Source organism: Manis javanica, chromosome 2 (assembly GCF_040802235.1).
Source record: "Manis javanica isolate MJ-LG chromosome 2, MJ_LKY, whole genome shotgun sequence".
NCBI classification, from domain to species: domain Eukaryota; kingdom Metazoa; phylum Chordata; class Mammalia; order Pholidota; family Manidae; genus Manis; species Manis javanica.
In genome coordinates, this window is record NC_133157.1 from 204953998 (window position 1) to 204977361 (window position 23364).

Genomic DNA, 23364 nt, shown 5'->3' on the forward strand with positions numbered 1-23364 from the left:
TTGTGCTCCAATGTACTCTGTCAAAATCATCTGTGTACACCACACGGTAAATCACCAAAACGGATCTTTCGTTCTTTGTTCATACATGTTGTCGCAGAGAGGCCAAGACGTTACCTATGTGTTGTCAGCAAACCTGAAGCTGAAGTAAAATTTTAATTTTCTTAGTGGTTATTCTTCTCCCCAAAGACCTGTTGGATTTGTTCTTTCATTGAGGAGACAAGTCGTTTTAGCATCATCTATACCTTCTCATTTTGATGATTATGAAATGTGTGTCACACATTGAAAAAACCCAAATTACAGTCCTTAGAGAGACAGGCTGGGTTTTAACTGGTAGGGGAATTTGTAGACCACATGTTCAGCTGTCCTCAGGCACTTTTCAGTTAGACATGTCAGGCATTTATATGGTATATTTGTAAAGGACTAACAATAATTGGAACATTATGGTCTGATTATTTGCTAAAGTAATAAATTTAAGCAATTCAAGTGGTTGAAATTTAAAGGTGCAAAAATATCATGTGACACCAAATAAAATCTTGTTACTATTTTTGCACTTACAGAATTTAGACATCTAGAAAAAATTTTAAAAATAGCTTCCTCCCTTATAACAAAGTCTCATACTTTCATAGACATAACACTGGGAAAAAGAAGGTTTTGATAACATTAGAATTTTCTGTACAAAATCTGATTTGGAGCCAAAAATATCAGTACTAAAAAATAAATGATAATCAAAACTAGCAATCAGTTCTGGTAGTATGGATAGCCGAAGCCAAAGCAAAACAAAAACACAGAAAAACAGAAAAGGTTAAATATGTCCGGTATTTTAGTCCTGGAGTGGCCTAACTTGGTGTCTTTCAGGGTCAGAGAAATTTCCAGAACAAAAGAACAGAGATGATCAGAGCTCTGCTCCACTCACCTCTTCCATATTACCAACACCTTTAATTCTACTATTTCCAGTAATTCCATACATTCAACATACAGAATCTTCTGCGGGTCCCTGAGGCTTGCCATCAGCCCATCAGCCTTCACTTAGATATCCTTTGCTTTCCTCATGTCCTCTGTGTCTCCACAATTCTATTCACAAACCATGAAAATTGGTTTCCAGGATAAACTTACCATTTCTATGGCCCTGACTTCTCTGATCATTTCTTTCAAATACTTTGCCCTCCAATCCTCGCAAACCGGTTCACATTGTCTCTCACTCCCACCATGCCACTTCTGTGACAGGTGTCAATGATCAATCTTTCCTGCTGAGCCTAGAAACAGCTTCAGAATCCTCCTCACCACTGCAGCTTGGGTAGCCATTACCACCTGAATTGAGTTCATATGAGATTAAATGTATTTGCCCTTCCTATCATTAACCATCACAGTGTCTAAAAACAACATTTTGGGGTCCAAACTCTGTATGTCAGACTTGCCCCCGGCACTTGAAAGGGGAATGAAAATCAATGTCAGACAACATGTTTGGTTTTAAGGTTTGGGCAGCAGGGTCACAACATACTGTGTAACAAGAAAACAAATGCCTTCCCTGAAACAAAACAGCCAGGATTATCATGACCAAAAAATAGAAATCTGGTAGTCTCCATTTTGTGTGCTTTGCTCATTGATCAACCAAAAATCAAACCTTTTGTTAAATCAATAGATATTGATTTGCTTAGAAAACATTATATGAGTTTCTTTCAGAAGGGATGGGTTTAAAGAATATATGGTGCTCACTTCAGCAGCACATATACCAAAACTGGAATGATACAGAGAACGTCAGCATGGCCCCATGCGCAAGCATGACACACAAATTCGTAAAGTGTTCCATGTTTTTTAAGTGAATGAATAAAATAAAGAATATATGTTGGGTTGGGCAAAGCAACTGGATTCCCCTCCCCCAATTAACGACACTAAATACCAGAAACTGACATGATCCTTTAGTAAAATAAACATAACTGAGTTAATAACAGCCTTGCAACTTACATGCTGTGTATTCTGTCAATACATCAACCTGTCTGAGTTTTAGTCTCCATATTACAATGGAATAGAAGTTCTTTTGAAGATCAGAGACAATGTACACAAAAAATCCCTAGCGCATAGTAGGTGCCCATTAGTAAAACAGTCATAGGCTTTTTTTTGTCATTGCAAGGCCAGCCGAACAATTCCGGGGGGCTCCATTCACATCCTGATCCAGATGCCAGTCCACAGAGGTACACAGTTGCACCTTCATCCTACCGTCTGGCACACAGAGCTATTGTTTCCTCAAGACCAAAAAAAGCCCCTGAATCAGACATCCATCCACAGGTGGTTTTCCGGAGATAAAAGATGGAGGAAATAGTTTGAGGTTGATTCTATGAGTAGCAGAATCCCTCTTCACTGACATTCTCAGCTCCCAGTGGCATGCCCTCTGCTAGGGCAGCTAAGAATGTTAGAGCACAGACCCTGACGAGCCATGCCCGGGGTGGTCTGGAGATGGTGGAGGTCTCATCCTTAAGAGACCTCATGAGCTTATATAGGACTAAACACAGGGGGGGCCATTTCCAAGTCTTCTTCAATTATATGGGCCCTTAGAATATTTTCCTAAACTGAGAGTGGAAAAGGACCCCCCAAATCCTAAGATTTGGTTTTCTGCTGGCCAGGCTGGGGTAGAGAGGTAAGATTGCTTGAATTGACCATACGTAATTTAAAGATATAAGCACAAGTGGCATTTCTTACCCTTGAGTGTTGATAAGTAAAATTTATACCATTATTTAAGGTAAAGACCAAATCCGAGTCCCTGAATTCTCACCACATAGCCTAGTATTGCTCTGTACACCAGCACTGCCCACTTATTCATTCATTCACAGACTTCCAAAGAGCAACGGGATGTGCCAGGAGCAATATCCAGTATGCACCCCACACCCAGGCGAGGACAGACCTGCTGCTTGAAATGCTAACTCCCCACCCAGAGAAAATCCCCAGGCAATAGTGTTTGGTTGCCTGATGATGCCCTACTGGCCATAGATGATTGGCAGGGCCGGATACCTGACTCAGCCTGAACCAATCAGATTCTCTCTCAAGAGAAATTAATCTAATGGACATAAAACTGGTGTGGAAGCTCAGTCATATCAATGGAAGAACTTTCTATTGCTCATACTTCCTTTCAGTTTATTGACATGATCATACTTATTCCCACACCCAGTCCTCTTTTTCCCTCCCACTATGATTGAATGGATATCTCCTCATACGTCAAGCTTCTTCTTAATTGGCATTTCCCCACCAGCCTGCTTACCAGACCACACTATCCACTGAGATGCCTCATCCCACCCAGTGTGCTCTCTTACCAGACCTTGATCATTTCCTTCACAGCCCTTATACAAATTTGGAATGCTTTGTTTTGTACTCCAGGAAAGCCATAAATACAAGGACTGTGTCTGTGCTACTCACCATTGCATACCTAGATGCTAGCACAGTAGCTGGCATGTTGTAGGTCCCAACACTTGCTGAATGAATAAATGAATGAATGAGCATGTCCCAATCCAGTAGAAACAGGTTTTACTATTTCTGCCCCCATAGAATTCAAATCGAACCACAAGTTATTTCAAGTCCCTTTGTTTACGACTGCTTAAATTTGAGATGTCAAAAGATACCACAGTCTATGGTTTTATAAATTTGTTAAGTTTCCTGTATGCTTTAGCAAAACAGCCTGCTGAAATTCTCTGCCAATACTCTGGAATTTTTCTCTGTCTCCTGCTGCAGCATGAACGGGGGTTTGTAGACCCTGCATGATGCTCAAAAGACAACAGCTTTCAGGTGTAATCTTTGGAGCTTCTTTCCCTTTAATGCCAACAAAAAAAGTACACTTTGATTAGTTCCTTTCTTGCAATATTAAATACTTCCTTCCTACCCCAGTCTGTCCCAGCCCAACTCTCCATCATGTCAGAAGCCTAGATTTCATGACTTTGCTATTGGGGTACACTAGATCCCTTTTCAGATGTGTAGCCAAGATGATTTTTATTCCTAAAGCCATTGCCTGTGTTTTCATCATTTCATATTATGTAATGACCTGTTCCATGTACAGCTCTAACCACTGCACCTTGATGTTCTTCACTGTCCCTTTAATATTCTTTCACCCCATAATAACGCTTTGATGACAATAATGATAACAATGTAAATCATTCATGGCCCACTCACTTCCCCTGATGCTACTCCACAGAAAACGAGGCCCCAGTAATTCTTTGGGTGAAAAGACTGTCACAGTCCAGCTGTAGTCATGGTCTTTTAATAGAAGAGGCAAAAACATTCCCTGGGGATATGACAAAGAAATTGCTGTGATAAGGCTTAAGCTATCCGCATGGATTGTAATGCTAGTTCCAAATCTGTGAAGCCAGGCCTCGGTATATATATAGATAGGTAAGCCAAGATTATCAGGAAATGCCTATGTGCTTGCTATTGGCCAGATTCTGCAATCATGGTCTCTGGTAATCCCTTCTGACTCTAGCAAGAATTGTGAATAGACAGCTTGTCTGGTTACATTTATAGATATTGAGTATTAAGGCCATACTTGGCCCAAATTTATTTGGGGAAAAACAAAACAGGGTCTCAGCAACCTGGGGTTATATTTGAGAAATAAGCCATTCAAACCTAAAGTAGATCATCAGTAATAGTGGTTCAATCCAAGACATGTGAGGAATTTCCTTTGGTTCAGGAGATTACTCCAACAGAAAATTCTCAAGAGCTGCTCAGCAGGAACCAAAAGATGAATGTGCACAGGAAAAGGAAAATCCACAGCAATAAACAAAAATAAAACACACAGAGAGTTGTGGGAGAAGGAAATGTGGGACCAGCCAGGAACCAGGATGAGGCAAAGGGATAGGACAGGGTCAAGGTTCAGATAACTCCTACCTCTCCACCTATGACCACTGACAATAGCATTACCTGACCCCTGCATATGTGCTCGGCACTGTCCCAAAGGCTCTACCTGTGATTAATCCTCACACCAATCCTGTAAGAAATGTTATTGCCATTTTACAGATGAAGAAAAGAAAGCAAAGAGAGGCTAAGTAATTTGCCCGAGGTTACCTAGATTGCTCTGAAACAGTCAGTGTCTGACACCCATCATGCATACGTCCACTTCAGTTTTATTTCTGGGCCAATGACATGATAGAAAGTTGACCCTCTTAGCTCTGTTTGAAGACAGAGACCATGCCATTGTTAAAGCTTATGCTAGGTGGGGAAGGAATCCCATTACCTATTAAGAAGCCTAGATTTAGAATCAGAATACTAGTCTGTCTCTGATGTGTTAGCTATGTGACTGAGCATTGCTTACTATGTTGTAGACTAAGTTCTCCTTTGTAAAATGGGAGGTTCTTACTTTCAGTTTCCCGTTCCACATGTAAGGACTGTGGAAGTCACCACTCTATCCTAACAAGTAAAAAGCTAAGCGAACTGAAAAATCAACAACTCTCATTGGAAATGTAAGAGGGGGAAGGACGCAAGATAAACCGCTGCCCCCAAGACTGGAGAGACCACAGGTGAATCCAGGGAGTCACGGCTCACAGCAGACCCTCAGGTGGGAGCCTCGGGGGGAGCCGGGGCCGAGGTGGGAGACCTGAACCGGACTGGGCGGCTGCTGGGCTCGGTGCGGACGACTCTGAGAGGCAAAAGCTCCAGGGAGGGCAGTCATGGCGGCGGGGAGGCACAGTTTGCTGTTTACCTCCAGGGCCTCAGTTAGGTTCTCATGGTAAGTATCAGAGGAAACCCCTCCAGCTTCTGGCAGGAGGGGCAGAAATTTTGAAATACCCATAAGAACTCTGTTCTGAAGAAGGCCTGCCCTAGGGGAAGCTAGGTAACTGGAGCCTAACCCGCTGACCTCACGGAAGGAAGTAAACCGCTCCAGCTCCAGCGCCACCTAGGGGTGGGGACGGAAACCACTGAGAAACGCGTGGGAAGTTCGCAGTCCAGCGGCATCCGCTCGCTCAGGTGGCGGTAGGGAAGCCTGCCCGTGGTAAGCGCTCAAAAATAAAGGCTGGATGAACGCGGAATTGGCCGACCTTCCTTCCTTCATTGCTCCCAGCACCAAAGAAGACAGGACACAAAACATGTGCTCAGCAAATCTGAACAAACACTGTCGATCATTGTTGCCATAGCAATAAATATTCTTTTAGCCTTTTAATTTGTGCTTTTACTTTTTTTTTTTTTAGCCATATTATTGCCCATTCCCAAAGAGCTTGAAAGGAGGTTCTACTGATTATGTGTGTATATGTTGTTCACTGTAATGGTTATAACTGAGCTCTACCAAACATCTAGACAAGAACTGAAAATTGTGATCAATTGTTCCCATATTCCCAGATATTAGTTATTAGGAGCCTACCTACTTGGTAGAATTAAGCAAGTGAAATTTTGAATTTACTTTCATGAATTCCTAGTCAATATATCTCAAGAGATTTTTTTTAATCTTCATTTATAAAGTACATTTTTTTTTCAGTGGAAAAAGCTTCTACCAATAAAAGAATAAAGTAAAAATATATTAAAAATTCAGTTAGAGACCAAACAGATCAACCCGTGCACATATATGCATACATATATACACATATATGTATTATAATGTATTTAACATATACAGTGCACATGTATGTTATACATACACACATATAAATATGTAACTTGTACATTCACCCATAACCAGATATTCAGCACTTGCTATTAAAAGCACATTATTTATTAAAGTAAAACTTCAACTTCTACCCTGATGTAGAATTCATAATCTCCAAGGCTTGGAGTAGACAATTAGCTTTAAATCATTAGCAAATTCTAGTAATCAAATTCTGTTAGCAAGATTTAGAGGAGGGGACTGTGGAGGAAGGCTTTACCTACTCTATTTAAGAGAGCAACTTTTGTCAGATATAATAGGATCTATCTGAACACAAGATGTTTTGATCTGCACATATAGCAAGTATTCATTAAGGTATGTAGCAAAATAACATCAAAAAATGGTTAATGATATTAATGCATTCATAAATATTTGGCACACACCACAAATAAATAATAAATACCTTGGTGAAAGTGACTGTGAGATAGAACAGGTTGGCTATGATTTATATTTGTATATACATCCCAGGATTTTAACCTTGGGCATTTTTTTCTTGCTAACCAGCACAGGCCACTTACTGCTTTTTTTCTCCTAGGAGAACCAGGGGGATGCAAAATCGTTTTTATACAAGCTAAAGAAAATAATTAGGAAATGGAAATTTCCCCTGTCCAAATCATTAATATAATCCAAAAGCAATTATCAAAGATCTGAATATTGTCTACTTTTTAAAAATTAAATGCCCCATTACTTCTGTCCACTGTCATGGATTCCTGAGAGTAGGTAGTTTCACACTAATTTAGGATTATTCACAACACATACTGCCAGAGACAGCCCTTCTCACTTGTCCTTTGAAGAACGTAGTCCATTGACATTTTTACACATGAGAACCACTTAAATGATTAATGATACTGCTATCTGTTCAAGATCCCCACAAAGGCAGAGAATATCGTCTAAAGAGAATATCTGCTCTACCCCAACATCAGCACTACTCTGAGGGAGAACAGGTGAGTTTCTAGAAGGTTTCATTTAAAGACTATCTGTTTGGGTTAGATTTAGGGGCAGAGGGGGAGTAAATGGATTTTCTGCAATTAATGACACCAAATGACACTGACATGATCCCCTAGCAGAATAAACATGCTTGAGATAAGTAACAGCTCTTCAACTTACAGGCTGTGTTGTGTGTTCTTGGCCAATATATTTAACCTGAGTTTTAGTGTCTGCATGCTAAAATGAAATGAAAATTGTTCTGAGGATTAGAGATGATGTACACAAAGTCCCTATCACACAGGAGTTGGCATAAATGGTAGCTTAGTAAAACTGTCATTGGCTAATCCACACAGGTTCTTCTCTTCTTGGGTGAAAATATATTGGACAATAGAGAAAACTTTCTTCCTCCATCACACTTAGAATTTCTTAGAACACATTTGATACTCTGGATTCCCAGAGATGAGTATTGATGAAGTGAGAAGGAGTATACTGCAAGGTCTTTTTACAAACCCTACCACACTCATATATACACAAACTCAGAATCACGGACTTTGCTCTTCTAAATTCCAAGAATGGGCATCTACCCTGTGCTTTCCCCCTATAACAAGATAATGTCCCTAGCTCTCAGCCTTAAATGTAGTGAGCAAGTATCTTAACAGGAGTGTCAAGGAACATAAATGCCTTATTCTTTTTAAACCCTTTAATCAACATCTGCAACCTTAGCTCTCTCTTGCGAAGACTGCAATATCAGTAGCTAATCCCAAACTTCTGATACTGCTGAAGTCCCACTAAATGCTGCTTACTCACCTCCTCTGTACTGGTGATGTTTTTAGAGAAATGACTATAGGCCTTTCCCTGCCCGATGAGCAAAAGAAGGCAAAGGTCATTTTAGGTGGCAAGTCCTAATTCTATAACTGACCTGCTCAAAGAAGTGCATAATGCATATGTCCGCTCACCAGCAGGGCACCCACAGCTAAGAGCTTTGCCGCTGGCCAGAGTTTGGATGGCAGCTCTGGATTAGCTGTGCAGCAGCTTCGGAGGAGGGCCTGCCAAGGAGGCTCTGAGACCACCGGCCAGCCACTGGTGTCTTACCTGTTGCAGGTAACACTCCTGTTTCTCAAGTATCCTTTAAATTAAAAGTAATGACTCTCCTTGTGATACCACTGTCTTCAGCAAATGCACATGCCATGGAATGGAAGAATGACCCAAATACTAAACCCAGGATCTAATTACTTAGCAGCTGGGTAAGAGTGAAGGAAACGGATGCCACACTTTGGAGTTAGAAACCATTCTACGGATTCCCAAAAGAATATACCATGTTAGCCAACAATTTCTCAGAGTAAACTTGAATATATCCTTGCTGATACTTTAAAAAATAGCTAAAGTTCCTAGAATAGTACCCAGTAACATATCGATTTAGTAGGTATTTGCTATAATTATTAAAATGTCAGGCAAAAGAACAAATGTATTAAATTCAATTATTTGAAGTTGTTTCCAGAAAGGAAAACTAAATCATGTGTTTGACTCAGCTGATAGAACAATTCTACTATTTCTCTAATTTCCATTTTTTATTAGCTTTTTCTTTACACTCCACCTTTCTTATTTGGGAACTATCCAGCTATTCCCCTTTCTTACTAACCCAAGGCTATGTGTCGAGGGCTGAGATCTAGAACTAGTCTTGATAATACCAGGAAAGGTACCAAGGACCTAACTCCCTGGGTGGTAGACACATGATCCATGGCTTCCAGCTAAACTTTTTGCAGAAGAATATCTTTCAAAGTTCAAAGAAGTGTCAGCTAATTTGAATGGGTGACAGTGTTGTCTCTTAACAACACAACCAGTTTGGAATCTGTTTCAGGTAAAACATATTCTATTCAAACCAATTTGTTCAGCCATAGATTCAGTCCAGTATTTGTGGTCATTAGCAAGTAATAAACACACACACACACACACAGAGAAACTCTAACTCAGCCCCTCGCCCCCTAACTTACCATGTTGTCCCTCTGTAGTCAGTAAGGTGTACGTGCTGCCTGACCAAGAGTTCCAAGAATGCCTGGAAGTAATAAAAGAGGAAATTAGATGTTTGCAGCAAAGCAGTAGAGAGAAAGGAAATGTGCATTGGTGACACGCGGGGCTGCTGAGGTTGTTTCTCCAGGAATGGGTGTGTACTGATCCTGCCCCGTGCCTGCCGCTGAAGTAACTTAGCTGTCTCCAGGAAGTATGAGGGCCCTGTATCCTTCCCGAAGATGATAGGCTCAAAATGCAGAGCTAAGAAATAAAAGCCCAATGCTGATCTTCCAGGCACTAATGGTTACAAATGTGTTAGAGGGAGCACCCGGCTTTCCTATCACCCTTGAAATCATACCATGTAGTCAGTTACCTCCTCCTCTTGAAGTCCAGTCCAGCACTGTTCCAGGGAACAGAGAAACACCCTGGATTGTCACTTCGTCCTGTTACTAAAAGATTCCACTAGGTGGCAGCAGTGTCAAATGACTGTGTCGTCCAAGCTAGGATTATTTATTATTTTAAGGCAAGAACGGAGCCACACTTGTAAAAGTAAAGCAGTTTGGATGGTGGAAGGTGAGAAGTATACAGAAATAATCTTTCAATACGCTTCAATTTCATTTTCCTCCACTGTTCCCCAACTGGTAGCCTGCTTGGGAGAAAACGCTTCTGGGCATTCAATGTGTGACGATTCCCGAGAACAATCGACCAACAGCCCGTGAAGAACGGAAGGTGATAAAAATGTTCTTCCCACGCTGTATCACAGGCTCTTGGATGACGCGAATGATAGTGGAGGTATTTAAAAAATACTGTATCAAATATGGTTTTGCAACAGATCCAATTTAAGATACGGCAAGTAATGGTTTTAGGTACATCATCTTTTCATTTACTGAAAGCATTTTACCTACGTCAAACTTGGACATAAACCACTTCACTGGGCAGGACTTAAGTTCACTCCCCTTGTGGGGAGCCAAGGACAATGTCACAATAAGGAGGAGAGACGCATTTTCAGAAGTAAAACTACATAAAATAAAGCCCTTGGGAGAAGAAAAAAAAAGGGACTTATCTGAGACAGCATAATTGGTACCTGCTGCTCCACTTCTGCTGAGGTGGACTGAATTCCTTAGCCAACACTCTGCTCTAATGACTAATCACAATTGTCCCTCTGAGAGAAAACGAGCACGCAAAAAGAAAGAAAGAAGCCTGTGTACAAGCAACGACACAACCCTTGACTCCTTTTCCCTTTGAAGGAAAAAGAGATCCACAAGTTGTTTCTGGCCCTGGGGTGAGCTCACGGTGCATATCACGGCCAAGCGCTTGAATCACATCATCTCACCTTGTACACCCAAGGACTCTAGTTATCATCTTCGGTAGATAGAGGAGAAAACTGAGGCTGAGAGAGATTAAATAACATGTCCAAGATGAAGTCGAAGAGACTCCGGCTGAGAGCTTTGCATTCAACCCTGTCCTTGCCGTCCTGTAGGTGGTTCCCCATCCTGTTCTGCTGATGGAAAGGATCGGGAGAGTGGGAGGTGAAGAAATGTGGGTCCTACCCACTGCCAAACTCAGACCACAAATCTGCAACTACTCCCTACCTCCACCCACTGTGACCAGGAGGCTCCTGTCCCTGTTTCCAAGGGAGAAAACCGTTTTTGTCCAATTGCCCTGTTTCTTGTGGTATTTAAACTTCCCATTGTTCATTTTGTTTGAGTATTATGAGGCTAGTTCCACTATAAAGTTTCTCATCAGTCTTCACTTAATAGGTGTTGGCAGAGAAGGATGACTGTTGTTTACGACTATTATTTCATCAGTGTTAGCAGAAGGGACTTGTTGTCTGCCCCCCCCGGCTTCACTGAGATATAATTGACACACAACATTGTGTAAGTTTAAGGTGCACAACATGTTGATTTGGTACCTTTATATATTGCAAAACGATTACCACTAAGAATGGAGGGTTTTTTTAAATCATACCTATTCCTCCTACATATATCAGAATTCTTCAATAGGGAATTTTCCCTCAACAGTTGTTTGATTACCTGAAACAAACAGATAAAGCAGGATAAATGCCTGATATTTTCCCTTTTATGTATCTATTTTCAGAATAGTGAACATGTGCCCATGCACCTCCAACTGAACTTGCGGATTTTGTGTATTTGATGTGTTTCAATATATTGTAGTCATTATTTGCTTCTATATTCTTTCCGAATTTGGCCAGTGGGAGTGCTTTCAGGTTGGCTCCTGTAATCTTGTTTGGGGACCCGGCTTATCTCAAACACTTCCTGTCCCAGATCTAGAATTGGCCATTTCCCCAAGGAGCCCCTGTTCCTTTAAGATGGTCCTTAGATATTATAATCTGGATGCCCACAGTGATCATTAAAACTGAGTTAGTCGTGCTTCTAAGCCTTTTCAGAGGACAGAAGTAGGAAATGTGTAGCTTTTAAAAAGAGTAAAATCATAAACTCATACGGATATTTCTCATTCAAATCAAAGACTATAGAATCATTACTTCATTTATTTTATTTTAAACTTATCTTTTTCTTACTCTGAAAATCTTATCTCCTGAGGATAACTTACTTAGCTGCTTTACCCTACTGTATATAATAGTATTCAAAAAATACTGTAAATATCACGACTAACAACTAGCTAAAAGAATTCAGTCTAAGATGTCTTAGTACTTCCTTTTATCCTCAGACTGTATCTCCCTAAGGATACACATCCAAATATGTGCTTTAAAATCACTGGAAATCATTCAAAATCATTCTTGAGGTGGTTTTGCCACAGAATTGATATAAAATTAGGTTCATTTCTGTTTAAAAAATTTTTTTAATTTTTGTTTAAAACTTTTAGGATTTGTTTTGGCTTAGTGTTTTTCTTTGATTTAGCTTTGTTTTTAATTATGTAAAACATTTACATGACGCCAAAGTCAAAAATAAAATAAGGTTTATAGAAAAGTCTATCTCCTCTTCATATCCCCTATTTCCTGTTCCTTCCTTCCCATTTTTAATTAATTTTTAGTTTATCCTGCTACTGAAATTATAAATGTGTACTTACTAATTCTCCTCCTTTCTTAATTGTAGCATATTTTAAACACTGTTTGTTACTTCACTTTCTATCAGTGCATAGATTCCCCTTACTCCTCTCCACATCTGCGGAGTATGCTCCTGTGTGGATATTCCAAAGCTTATTTAACAAGTCTCCCTTTGATGAGCGTTTGGACTGTTTCTAGCCGTCCGCTAATTGGTGTTCTACATTTGTCTTATTTAGCACTCCCAAAAGCCCATTTGGTTTGGCTGTTCTTATTTTCTAGAAGAAACTGCTGCATAAGCAGATAGGACTTGACCAAAGTCACAGAGTTAAGTGGGGTGGAGGGGAATAAGGATTCTCCTACTTACATAATTTCTGTTCTTTGCACAAGTCTACAGAATTCATACCATGGTGTAAATATCTGTTAATACCTCTATTTTAGAGTTGGTGGAGGGAGAGGGGGGCACGTGCTGTGGGATAGATTATAGAGGATCATTTAGCCTTCAGTTCAAGACTGGAATTTCGTGTCTCAGGCAGCCTGTGGGAAGAGTATCTGAGGGAACAGCTGGCTTTCTGGCATTGTCCCCAGTTCAAGCAATGGCATACATCTACAAGCAGCTGGGTGCATTTTTGGCAGAAGGACCTTCTCAGTGCCTACTAAAATCACATCATGTCCCCTTCTGTCACAGTGCATTTTGCCTCTCTCGTAAATCCACTAAGGACTCCCTCTGAAGATACAGAACAACCCATCCTGGACCCCTCCCCCATGAGTGATTAGCCCCCTTTCTTCCTCCTTTCTTCTCTGCAGACCAGTGAAAAGCTACACTTACTACATCAAGCATGGCAAGCACAGTTCTAAGTAAAAATTACAGCCTTTTTAAAGAAGAAATTAAGTTGAGATTGAAAAAAACCTAGGATTTTTACCAGAATTTTCATGAATTTCCCCTTTCTCCATCATTCTATTTCTTTAAAAGAGAAAATTGCCAATTCTAAGGGAAAATAAGTCTGCATCATTATGTTAGTGTTATAATGAGCATCTGAAAGGAGAGGCTCATCTCCGAAGACTTTCAGCCCAGCCTCCTCCTACGTGCCCTCCCCCAAATTGTCATGCTTAGCATAAAGTTCATGGTAAGATACTGCAGATCAGCTATTTCAATTTCAAGGCACAAATCATACCCACTTGCATGGTCCTTAGCAAGGCAGAATGGATGGCCACCACATTTTATAGATATTTTCCAAAAGGGTTTAAACAAAAGAGCTTTCTAGTCCTTCTCAGTAGTTGGAATACACCATTCCCTGAGTAGCCTTGTTAATAAAGGTTTTATTGTGCCATTGCTAAGCTTCTGAAACCAAACAGCTCATGCAAATTAGCCACAGTATCACCATACTACAGACTGAGTCACAGTGGCTGGTTGATCATGTAAGGATGTGATCTTAATGCTTCCCAGCTGTCCTGGCACAGGACACTCCACACTCAGCTGTGTGGACCTGCTCTGATAAAGCCAGTACGCCATAACTCCCATCTGTGTCTTTTCAAGACACACACACAAACTTTGACATGTGAGTCAATGCCTGAAGGTTCACTCACTCAGCAGATACGAACTTACTTTCTGCTATGAGCCAGGGATGGGGAAGCCTGTTGTGAGCAAAACACACACTCCTTGCTCTCCAACAGCCCTGGGGAGACATGTGGACATAGAAAAATAATTCTGTACAAGTTAAGTATTCCATTATGACTTTGAGTATATTCTTAAGCTATTGGGGGCTCAATTTACTCACTGTAAAGAAGGATTTTAAAAGTAACTAAATCACAAAGTTTTTGGAAGAGTAAAACATCTAGAATGTGTCTGGCACATGGCATGTGATCCATAAATATTAGATATAATTAATTAGTAAGGATTAACCCCCATGAATTTAAAGCTAGATCTTCTCCTTATCCTTCTTAAAGTATATCTTTCTCCCCCAGTATTTCATTTAATTAACCCAACAAACCTGTAACATAGGTGTTACCCACGTTTGAAGTTGAGCCCACAGAATCAAATGGATTTACTCAAGTCATTCACTTCACGTGTAGTAGAGGTGGGACCCAGATCAATTCATATCAATTCAGACCGCAAATTCCTTATGCTTTTCACCGATATCTTATGCTACCTTCCAGTTATACATTGCTGCATAACAGATGACGCCAAAAACCTAGCGGCTTAAACTAATCATAATCATTCCATTCATCACAAATCTGCCATTTGAGCAGGGCTTAGCAGGGCCAGTTCATCGCTGATCCATGCGGCATTGGTGTGGGAGACTCAGTTAGAGGCTGGAAGATCCATTTCCAGGACGGTTCACTCACATGGCTAGTTGGCGTTGGCTGCTGTCTAAGACCTCAGCTCTGGCTGTGAGCTGGGGCCCATGTGGATATTTATACAGACTGGTTTCCTCACAGCACAGTCGCTGGATTCCAAGAGCAGGAGTCTAAAGAGAGAAGCAGCAGTGCATGGCATTTTCTATGATTTATCTCAGGAAGCAAAATAGCATCTTTTCAGCTCTACTCTATTGTTTGAGACAATCACAAAGTTCTCTCCAGTTTCAAAGGGAGGAGACACAGAGTTGACCTGTTAGATGGGGAAGTGGCAAGACTCTAGAAAAGTGCTTGGAATAGGAGCTATGGTTGCAGCCATCTTTGTGATTTATAATTACTACACAGGGATATATCAGTGTACTGGTGAATTACAGTACCTACCCTCAGGAGGCTCAGACAGAGGGCAGACAGACCCATATGCGTTTTTAAAAGTGGCAAATTCAACAATGGGGGAGAAAGTGTTAGGCTGAGACCAAATATCTATTGCTACACTTAGAATTTGGCAGCTTAGCATAACAATCAGTTGCTTTCTCACAGATTCAATGGGTTAGGAATTTGGGAGTGACTTGGACGGGTTATTCTGGTTTAGAGTCTCTCCTGAGGTTGCCATCAACACATCAGCCTGGACTGTAATCACTTAAACTCTTCACTGGGGCTGGAGAATCTGCTTCCAAGATGGTTGTTGGCAGGAGGGCTCGGTTGTTTGCTGTGTGGACCCCTCCTTCATGCTGCGTGAATGTTCTCACAGAATGACAACCGGCTTCCTCCAGGGTGGGCCGTCTGAGAGGCAGAGCTAGAAGGAAGTCGAAATACCTTTCACGACCTGCTCATGGAAGTCACACACCATCACTTCCGTTATAATCTACTCATCAAGCCCACCCTCAAGGGGAAAGAATTAAGGTCCACCTCTTAAAGGAAGATACAGTGAAGAATGTGTGAACATGTATTAAAGCTAGCACATTAGACCTTACTCATCATGCAATGAAAAGTGATCTAGGATTGAAGTAACAACCTGGTCAGATGTACTGAAGGTGGGTCACCCTTGTGGCAATATGCTGGATAGATTTGAGAAATAAAGACTCAAGGCAGGCAGACGAATTAGGAGAATCCTGAAATAGTCCAGGGGAGATCAGACAAGTCTGAGTCAGGGTAATGGGCAGTGGCAACACAGGAAGAGATGGACTGGAAAAAGAGTATGGAGGCAAAATCATGTTATGAGAGAAAGAAAAGCATCTTGAAGTTAAATGTCACATTTTAAATGAGTGTCTGACTGGCATGATGGCTACCAATCGGGATAGAAAATCCACAAGACAAATGAAATTGAAGAACAAGAGTAAGTTCAACATTGAAAATTTTGAGTTTGAATTTCCAGGTTTAGTGAATAGTTGTTTTTTAGATTATTGTTGCTATTTATTCTTTCCTTGTTTTGATAACAGCCTCTCTTTTGAGGGGGATCCCTCCCTCACCCACTGTTTAAACAGGGCTATCCCCAGTGGGGGTGACCAGGGCTGGCAAACCAGCTTTCCAAAATAAATAAATAAATCCCTAATTTTTTATGTGAATACTCCCACTTTTCCAATTTAATGCTACCCACAGTTTAATAACCAGTACAGAAAACTATTGAAATGTTGTAATTGACTGGGTCCAGCACAGCAGGGCCATATCCGTGGCTCAGAAAGAAGTCACATGACCCAGACAATGACTTTCTTCTGGTTACGGTGATGGGCTCAGAAGTGGACTTTCAGCCAGGCCCATGGAGATGCAATGAAATTCTTGCTCTACATCCTGGGAAAAAGTTTTCCCTTTCCCCGGATACACGTAATTAGGAGGTGATGCAACAGCAGTATTGCGCCATGTAAAGTCCCAGACTAGAGCCAACCCCATGCAAAACAGACCTGAGAGATGGAAAGAAAGTAAATCTAGCTGACATTATTTGAGCCATAAATCTACCTGTAGTTAAAACTAACTCTATTCATAGACTTTTCAGTTGAGTGAGCCAATAAATTCTCTTACTTTTTCTTCTTTTTTTTTCTTACTCTAAGTAAATCTTGTTTTGCCTTTCCTTTACTGAGATTTGGCAATCTCAGCTGATCTGCTGTCTGACATCCAAATGCTTGGTTATATCGATCTGGAGCTCGGCGGACAAGTTCAGGGTTGACAGGATTTAGTGCAAATTTAACCCATAAGAAGGAATAAGCTCACTAAGCGAGAGAACCATCCTGCTATTCATAATTTTCTTAAAATGTTATAGAATTAGAGATATGGGAGCAACACCAATCCAACTCCTTGTTTTAACATATGAAAACTGTACCCCTAAGAGTTTCAATACCTTGTCCAGGGTTACTTCATGACAGAGCCAGGACTAAACCCCGATTTCCTGCCCCCCACGTATCCCTTTTCCAAATCATTGCCAATGCTGAGGTAGTAGGATCTAATATAACTCAACAGTTAATTATGAATAATGAAATGTATAAAATTTTGTAGTTTAATAGTTTAAAATTTACTTACACCTGAAAAAAAGAAAAGAAAGCACTCTACTATTTCAAAGCACCTTGTATAATTTAATCTTTCTGCTAACCCTACAAATTAAGTGGGACAAGTATTTTAGAGACAGGAAAATCTAGGCTTGGAGTGCTTGAATGAATTTTCCAAGGTCAAATAGCCAGTGAGGAGTAAAGCCAGTACTAGAATCTAAGACACATGATTGCTTCCTCCAATTATATCCCTTCTCCTCTCTTTCAAATTAATGATGCTTCCTTGCAAGTGCTTAAAGTGTAAATTAGATAGCACAGCCTTCCAGGATTTGAGATGACTTCTCATAAACTTCAAAAAAATATATTCTAAGATGTTCATATTCTGCACCATTTCTACAATTCTTTAGGCTGATAGAACTCAGTATACTTTGTTGTCAAGGCATCAAAACAGATGGTTTCACAGGAGGTATATTAGGTTCCAGGGCCACTGAAAAAATACCGAAAACTTGTTGGCTTACAACAATGGAAATTTATTCTTTCATAATTCTGGAGCCCAGAGGTCTACGGCCAGGGTCATACCCCCTGCAAAGGCTCTGAGGGAGAATCCATTCAATGCCTCTTCCAGCCCCCAGTGGTAGCTGGCTTCCTTGGCTTGTGGGCACAGTACACCAATCTTCCCCCCCTTTTCACATAGACATCTCATTGTGCCTGTCGCCTATATGTCTCCAATAAGGACACATGGCTTTGGACTGTGGGTCTACCCAGATAATCCAACATAATCTCCTTACCTCAATATTCTTAACTTAATTATATCTGCAAAGACTTTTTTTCCAAATAAGGTCACATTCACAGGTTCTGGGGATTAGAACATGGATATAGCTTTTGAGAAGTCACCATTCAGCCCACTGTGAGAGGTAAAACAGAATTTTTTTTTTTTAGAAAAGGTTTTTATCCAAAGTTCAGAAGCTTGATTCAAGTGGAATGAATCAAAAATCTGCACCACCAGCGATGACAAAGAATTCTTTTCCAGAGGTGGTCTTCAGCTCATTTATGTAGTTTGAAAACATACACGTGGTCCACGGTGTGTTATCTGAAAGGATGCTCTGCCATTATCTTTGTCAGCTAGCTGTGGCTCATGGGCTACTGGCTGAAAATGTAGTGACTTGCCTACATGCTTGGGCATGTGCCCTGTTTATATGACACCCTCAGCCAGAGTGAGCATTGTGCCAACAGGCAGACTTGAAAAGCCACTGTTGAAACAAGAGCTCCTGTTTATTTCCGACCAACATAGTGAGCTCTCTGCGTCACTCCCTCTCATAGAGAGAGTCAGCCGCTAGACCAGCTGTGCTTCTCCCGCTGTCCTTTCAAAGATTGATACCTGTTCGTTTCCAACCCCAGAGCTTTGTCTGTGTTGTGTCACGATCTGCACAACTCACCTGTAAGGTATCATCTTTCAGAGACTAGCAACACCTCTACAGCACATTTATTCTTCCATGGGAAAGATACCCTCTTGTCCACGCTATTGGGAAAGAAGAAAGAAAGAAATCACTGAGCATGATGGACATGTTCGGTTTGCCCCCAGAGCCACTCTCCATCCCTCTCCGCTCTTCTCCACAGCTCACCTCTTGTGACCTTAATGGACTCCCACCAAAAGACTTCAAGGTGGGTTTGGCCAATAAAGGCTCCTGAAGGAATTGGAGGGATAAAAGGAGAGAGGGAGGGAAGCTGCACTCTTCATTTCCCAGCCCCACCTAGGTTGCGGGGCACCTCTCCACACGGAGTCTCCGCATTTCTCTGGCAGCTCTCTCGACAAGCCTTCTCTGTCTCCACATCCAGGAAACACCCCTGTTCAGACCTTCAGGCCTGAAGGGGGTAGCCTGAGTGTTGCATTGTCTTTTGTGGTTTTCCTACACCCTGTCTATATATTTTAAAAAATATTCCTGCTAGTATACTTCCCTCAAAGCTTCCTAATTTGATGAGCTGTTTCCTAAAGGGACTCAGCCCCTTTATCCCAGTGATTACAACAGCCCTACAGTGTAAGCACTATTAACCCATCCTATAGATGAGGAAACTGAAGCCGTAGAGGAGATATGACTTGCTCTAGGAGTTAAGATTCAAACCCAGATCTGTCTAACTTCATACCCTGGGATTTTCAGCTATTTTTTCCCAACACTGAAGAAATGTCTTAAAGGAGAAACAGAGAGTTTCAGACACAAAAATGTCAGAATGGCTTAAGGGCTATATTCAAAGTTAAACTTCATAAAGCCATTCTGAGGTTCTAATTCTTCAGTGTATTGCATGCAAACAAAACAGAACAAAAAAATCTACAGAGCAGCCACAATAATTGGAATGTAATTTACACCCTTACTATATCCTCCTAAAGAAGGTCACGAGTAAATTACATTTATAATGCAGAGTCAAACTTCTTAACAGCCTCTTTCTTTCCTTCATCATTCTTTATGTCTATGCATCTCATATATGGCAGCTACCCACAAAATCTTTTTCTAATCCACCTCCAAGCTCTCGAGATTTCTCCCAAGAGAACTTATAGTTCCTTCATTCTTTCTGGGGTTTTCCCCCCTCCTGACAATAACTCTCTGCCTTTCTGGTGAAAATTCCCCTTGTCTCTTCCAGGCTTTTCCAGATTTCCTTTGGACACTTTGTCCAATTACACAAGTAAAGAGCTATCAGAGCAATGCAAGCATCTTTTGGGGAGAATGGGAGACTTCTTAATATTTTAAAATATTTGTTCTGCCATACAAGATAGATTTACTCAGTTTTCCACGGGAAAGATTTTGGTATTTCACATGAAATCTACACTTAAGTACCTGGCACAATGGAAGGGGAGTGGGAGAGAGTGAATGGGATATTCAATTTATATCATATCATTTCCTCAATCTCCCAATGGGCTTATATAATACAAATATTTGTTTCAATTCAACTGTTTGGAACTCTACATATTTTATTTGAGAAACATCATTATAGACTACTTTTTTTATCCATTATAAATTGTGTTTGCACATAAAATTATAATTCTTAATTAATACTGCTTACCCTATTAACAAATTCACCATCTCTTCTTCTAAGTCCCAGTCTCTAACCAGACAACTGCACAGCCATCCCAATGGGGCCGAAACAACCTTGACCTCTCAGACTGTGATCCTAAGAACCACTTCCCTTCATCGCTTTTTGAAAACACCTTAATCGGTAGAAACTCAGTAAAAAGTAGAATAAATCTGCAGTCAAGGCAAGCTCTTTGCACCAGAGCTTTTAAAAAATAACATTTATGCTTTGAAAATAGTTCATGTGTAAGTATTCTCTTTGGCAAGGCAAAATGGAGAGAAAAAAGAGATCGGTTAGCTGTAGGACTTAAAAGACAGACGCTCACAGGAACATGAGATAATAAACCAACTCATTCTCAGTCCATCTACATACAGTTCATAGGTACGACAAGAATCTTCATTTTCCTGGCCTTAAGAAAGATGTCAGCTAAAAGTGAGAAGCAGACAGTTTGTTGTTTTTCTAGGGTCCTGAAGGGTAGGGAGTAGGGAAAGCGGGAAGAGTATCGTTTGCTGAGCCCCTGCTGTGTGTGAGGCACACTGAGTAAGTTTGGAACTTTCCCTAGTTCACAAAAAGTAGGAAATGCGGAGGCTGGGGTTTGAAAATATGCATATGTATATTGTCTGGTCCCTCGGCTCCACCGTCCTACTAAATTGTCATGTCTGTAGAGCAGGTAGCTTGTCTGTTGCTGAATCCCCAGAGCCAAACATAAAAGGAGCTCGATAATATGCCAAATAAATGAACAAATGAATTCTTTCTGACTTCAGAGCTGAGGGTTATTCTACTCCACCTTATCTGTGGCAAGAAAAACAAAAGTCAAACAGCGGTTGCTCTTAGACTTTGAGACGTCTGCTCTGCAGTGTATTGGTATTTTCCAAGGGTAGAGTTTCTTCCTTTACAAACCAAACCTCCCCTGCCCAGAGAACTTATCACTGAAAACTGCACAATGCCATCAAACCGGAAAGGAAAACCACTTTTCCTGTTAGCAAACAAACCCTTTACCCTTAGTGATGATATGACCACTTAACCTCAACCCCCAGTTAAGTTGGGAACAAATTGGAAACCATAAAAAAGTTCAGCAGAAATAACTGCATTATAATGAAAATTCCCATAAACACTACATGCCACTTTAGGTTTGTTTTGGGCTGTGCTTGGGCCAAAACCCAGTCAATCAACCAATTGTTAGCCCTACACGACACCAAGAGAATGGTTTATGTCTGACTTTTTTTTTTTTTTGTCATTGAATTGATGAATTGCTTTGGCATCAGGTAGGCAGCTTTTATCTTGGGAAATAATCACCTGCTACTGGGAGAGCTACTGAGCTGTGTGGAAGCGCTCTATCACCAGCCATGCAGAAGTGGTGCTGTCTGCAATTTGATAAACGTGCACAGAGGCTCAAAGGTCCCCAAACACAAGTCTGATATGTAAACACAATCAAATCATGCTATTAGCCAAGGGAAACAAATTGTGATTGTTCATCCTTCTCTGTCTTTTTCAACTCCTCAGTGAAAAACCCTCATACCTCATTTCACGCCAGCAAAGTGAGGGGCGTTTTTCTTGGATGGCACTAGAATAAACGTCAAATAGTTCCCACCTGTTAAAAATGGAATTTTTGATTGCAGAAAGCCACATTAAAACAATTTCACAAGCAACTAGAGCAATATCAAAGACTCTGAAGCTCATTTTGAAATATTGCAGAGTACCTAAGGAATGCGGAAGAATAGAGCATTCTTTCAACTTTTCTCTACCAAAGCCTTTAGAATCAAAGAACTTCAGGATATGAAGATGCCATAGTTCAGGTCAGAAATGCCACACATACATACACACACACACACACACACACACACACACACACACACACACACACACATACACACAAATCCCTTCTCTAGACAACTAAGGACTAAAGTTAATTTTTCAACTTAATCTTTGCCAGCACTTGTAAAGCAGACAATATTATCTCCATTTTAAAGATTACAAAACTGAAGCAGAAAAATGAAGCACCTTGTTATGATATGTCCTATTTTGGTAAGTGCCAAAACTGGAACCCAATTTCACTTCTGAGTCTTAACTACTACACTGCCCCTCCTGTTTCTGTAATATTCCTGCCAATCTATGCTTGAATTCCTTATCGGACCATGAACTCAGCCCATCCAATCTTTAGACAACTCTGTTTGAATCAAGTATTCTATGGAGCGAATTAAAAGTTGTCGTTCTATAACTCCTACCTACTGATCCTAGATCTGGCCTGGGTCCTTATTGAGTAAGTGCAATCCCTCTTCCAAGTGACAGGGTTTTGAATACTTAAAGCTCACAATTGTATCACCTGGAGCTTTCTTTCTTCTGGGTAAATTTTCCCAGATCCTACAGCCATCTCCCATATAATATGTTTTCCATTTCTTGCTTTCTATGTCATATGAGTTTATCTTTAAAATAATTCAGCTCTCGTCTGGATTCACTACCAAGCAGAAATCTCACCATCCTCAGTCTATGAATGCAGCAAAAATATAATCAAAATTTCTCTACTCTTTATCAATCCCATGATTTTTAAACACAGACACCCAGCCTTGCCTCTAAGCCCCCCAACCCTTACACACAGTGCCAAATCTCTAACAATGCTCTCCTAAAATAAAAATGCTAAGCAAATCCTACAGGAAATTAGTCAGAACACCCAACGGGACTCTATATCATGAAACTCAATCCACTTAAAGGTTCTGCCTCTCTCCCCAAAGCCTCATGGCCCAAGGATACCTTATCTCTAAGGAGTTCATAAACTCTTAAGTGCCTCCTACAAACCCAGTCACTTTCCCAGGTAAGTGGTCCCAAATGGCTTTCCTCACCAGATTCATCATTATTGTTGATAAAGTACAGCCACCCATCACCCTTGCCATCACTGAGGAGACCTGCAC

At 40.8% G+C, this 23364-nt stretch overlaps 1 long non-coding RNA gene and 1 other non-coding gene across 2 annotated transcripts in view; one reads left to right on the top strand and one right to left on the bottom strand.

The window, feature by feature from the left end:
• LOC140848009 (uncharacterized) overlaps nucleotides 1-11029 on the bottom strand; it is a 102563-nt gene extending 91534 nt beyond the window's left edge. Inside the window, exons 1-2 of the long non-coding RNA XR_012128437.1 lie at nucleotides 10878-11029; nucleotides 9529-9590 (exon numbers count right to left, since the gene is read on the bottom strand). This is a non-coding gene — a long non-coding RNA (uncharacterized lncRNA). The remainder of the gene's footprint in view (nucleotides 1-9528; nucleotides 9591-10877) is intronic.
• Nucleotides 1706-1813, top strand: LOC140848107 (U6 spliceosomal RNA). Its single transcript, XR_012128656.1, has one exon. It is a non-coding gene; the product is annotated as a U6 spliceosomal RNA (small nuclear RNA).
• Nucleotides 11030-23364: the final 12335 nt, after the last annotated feature.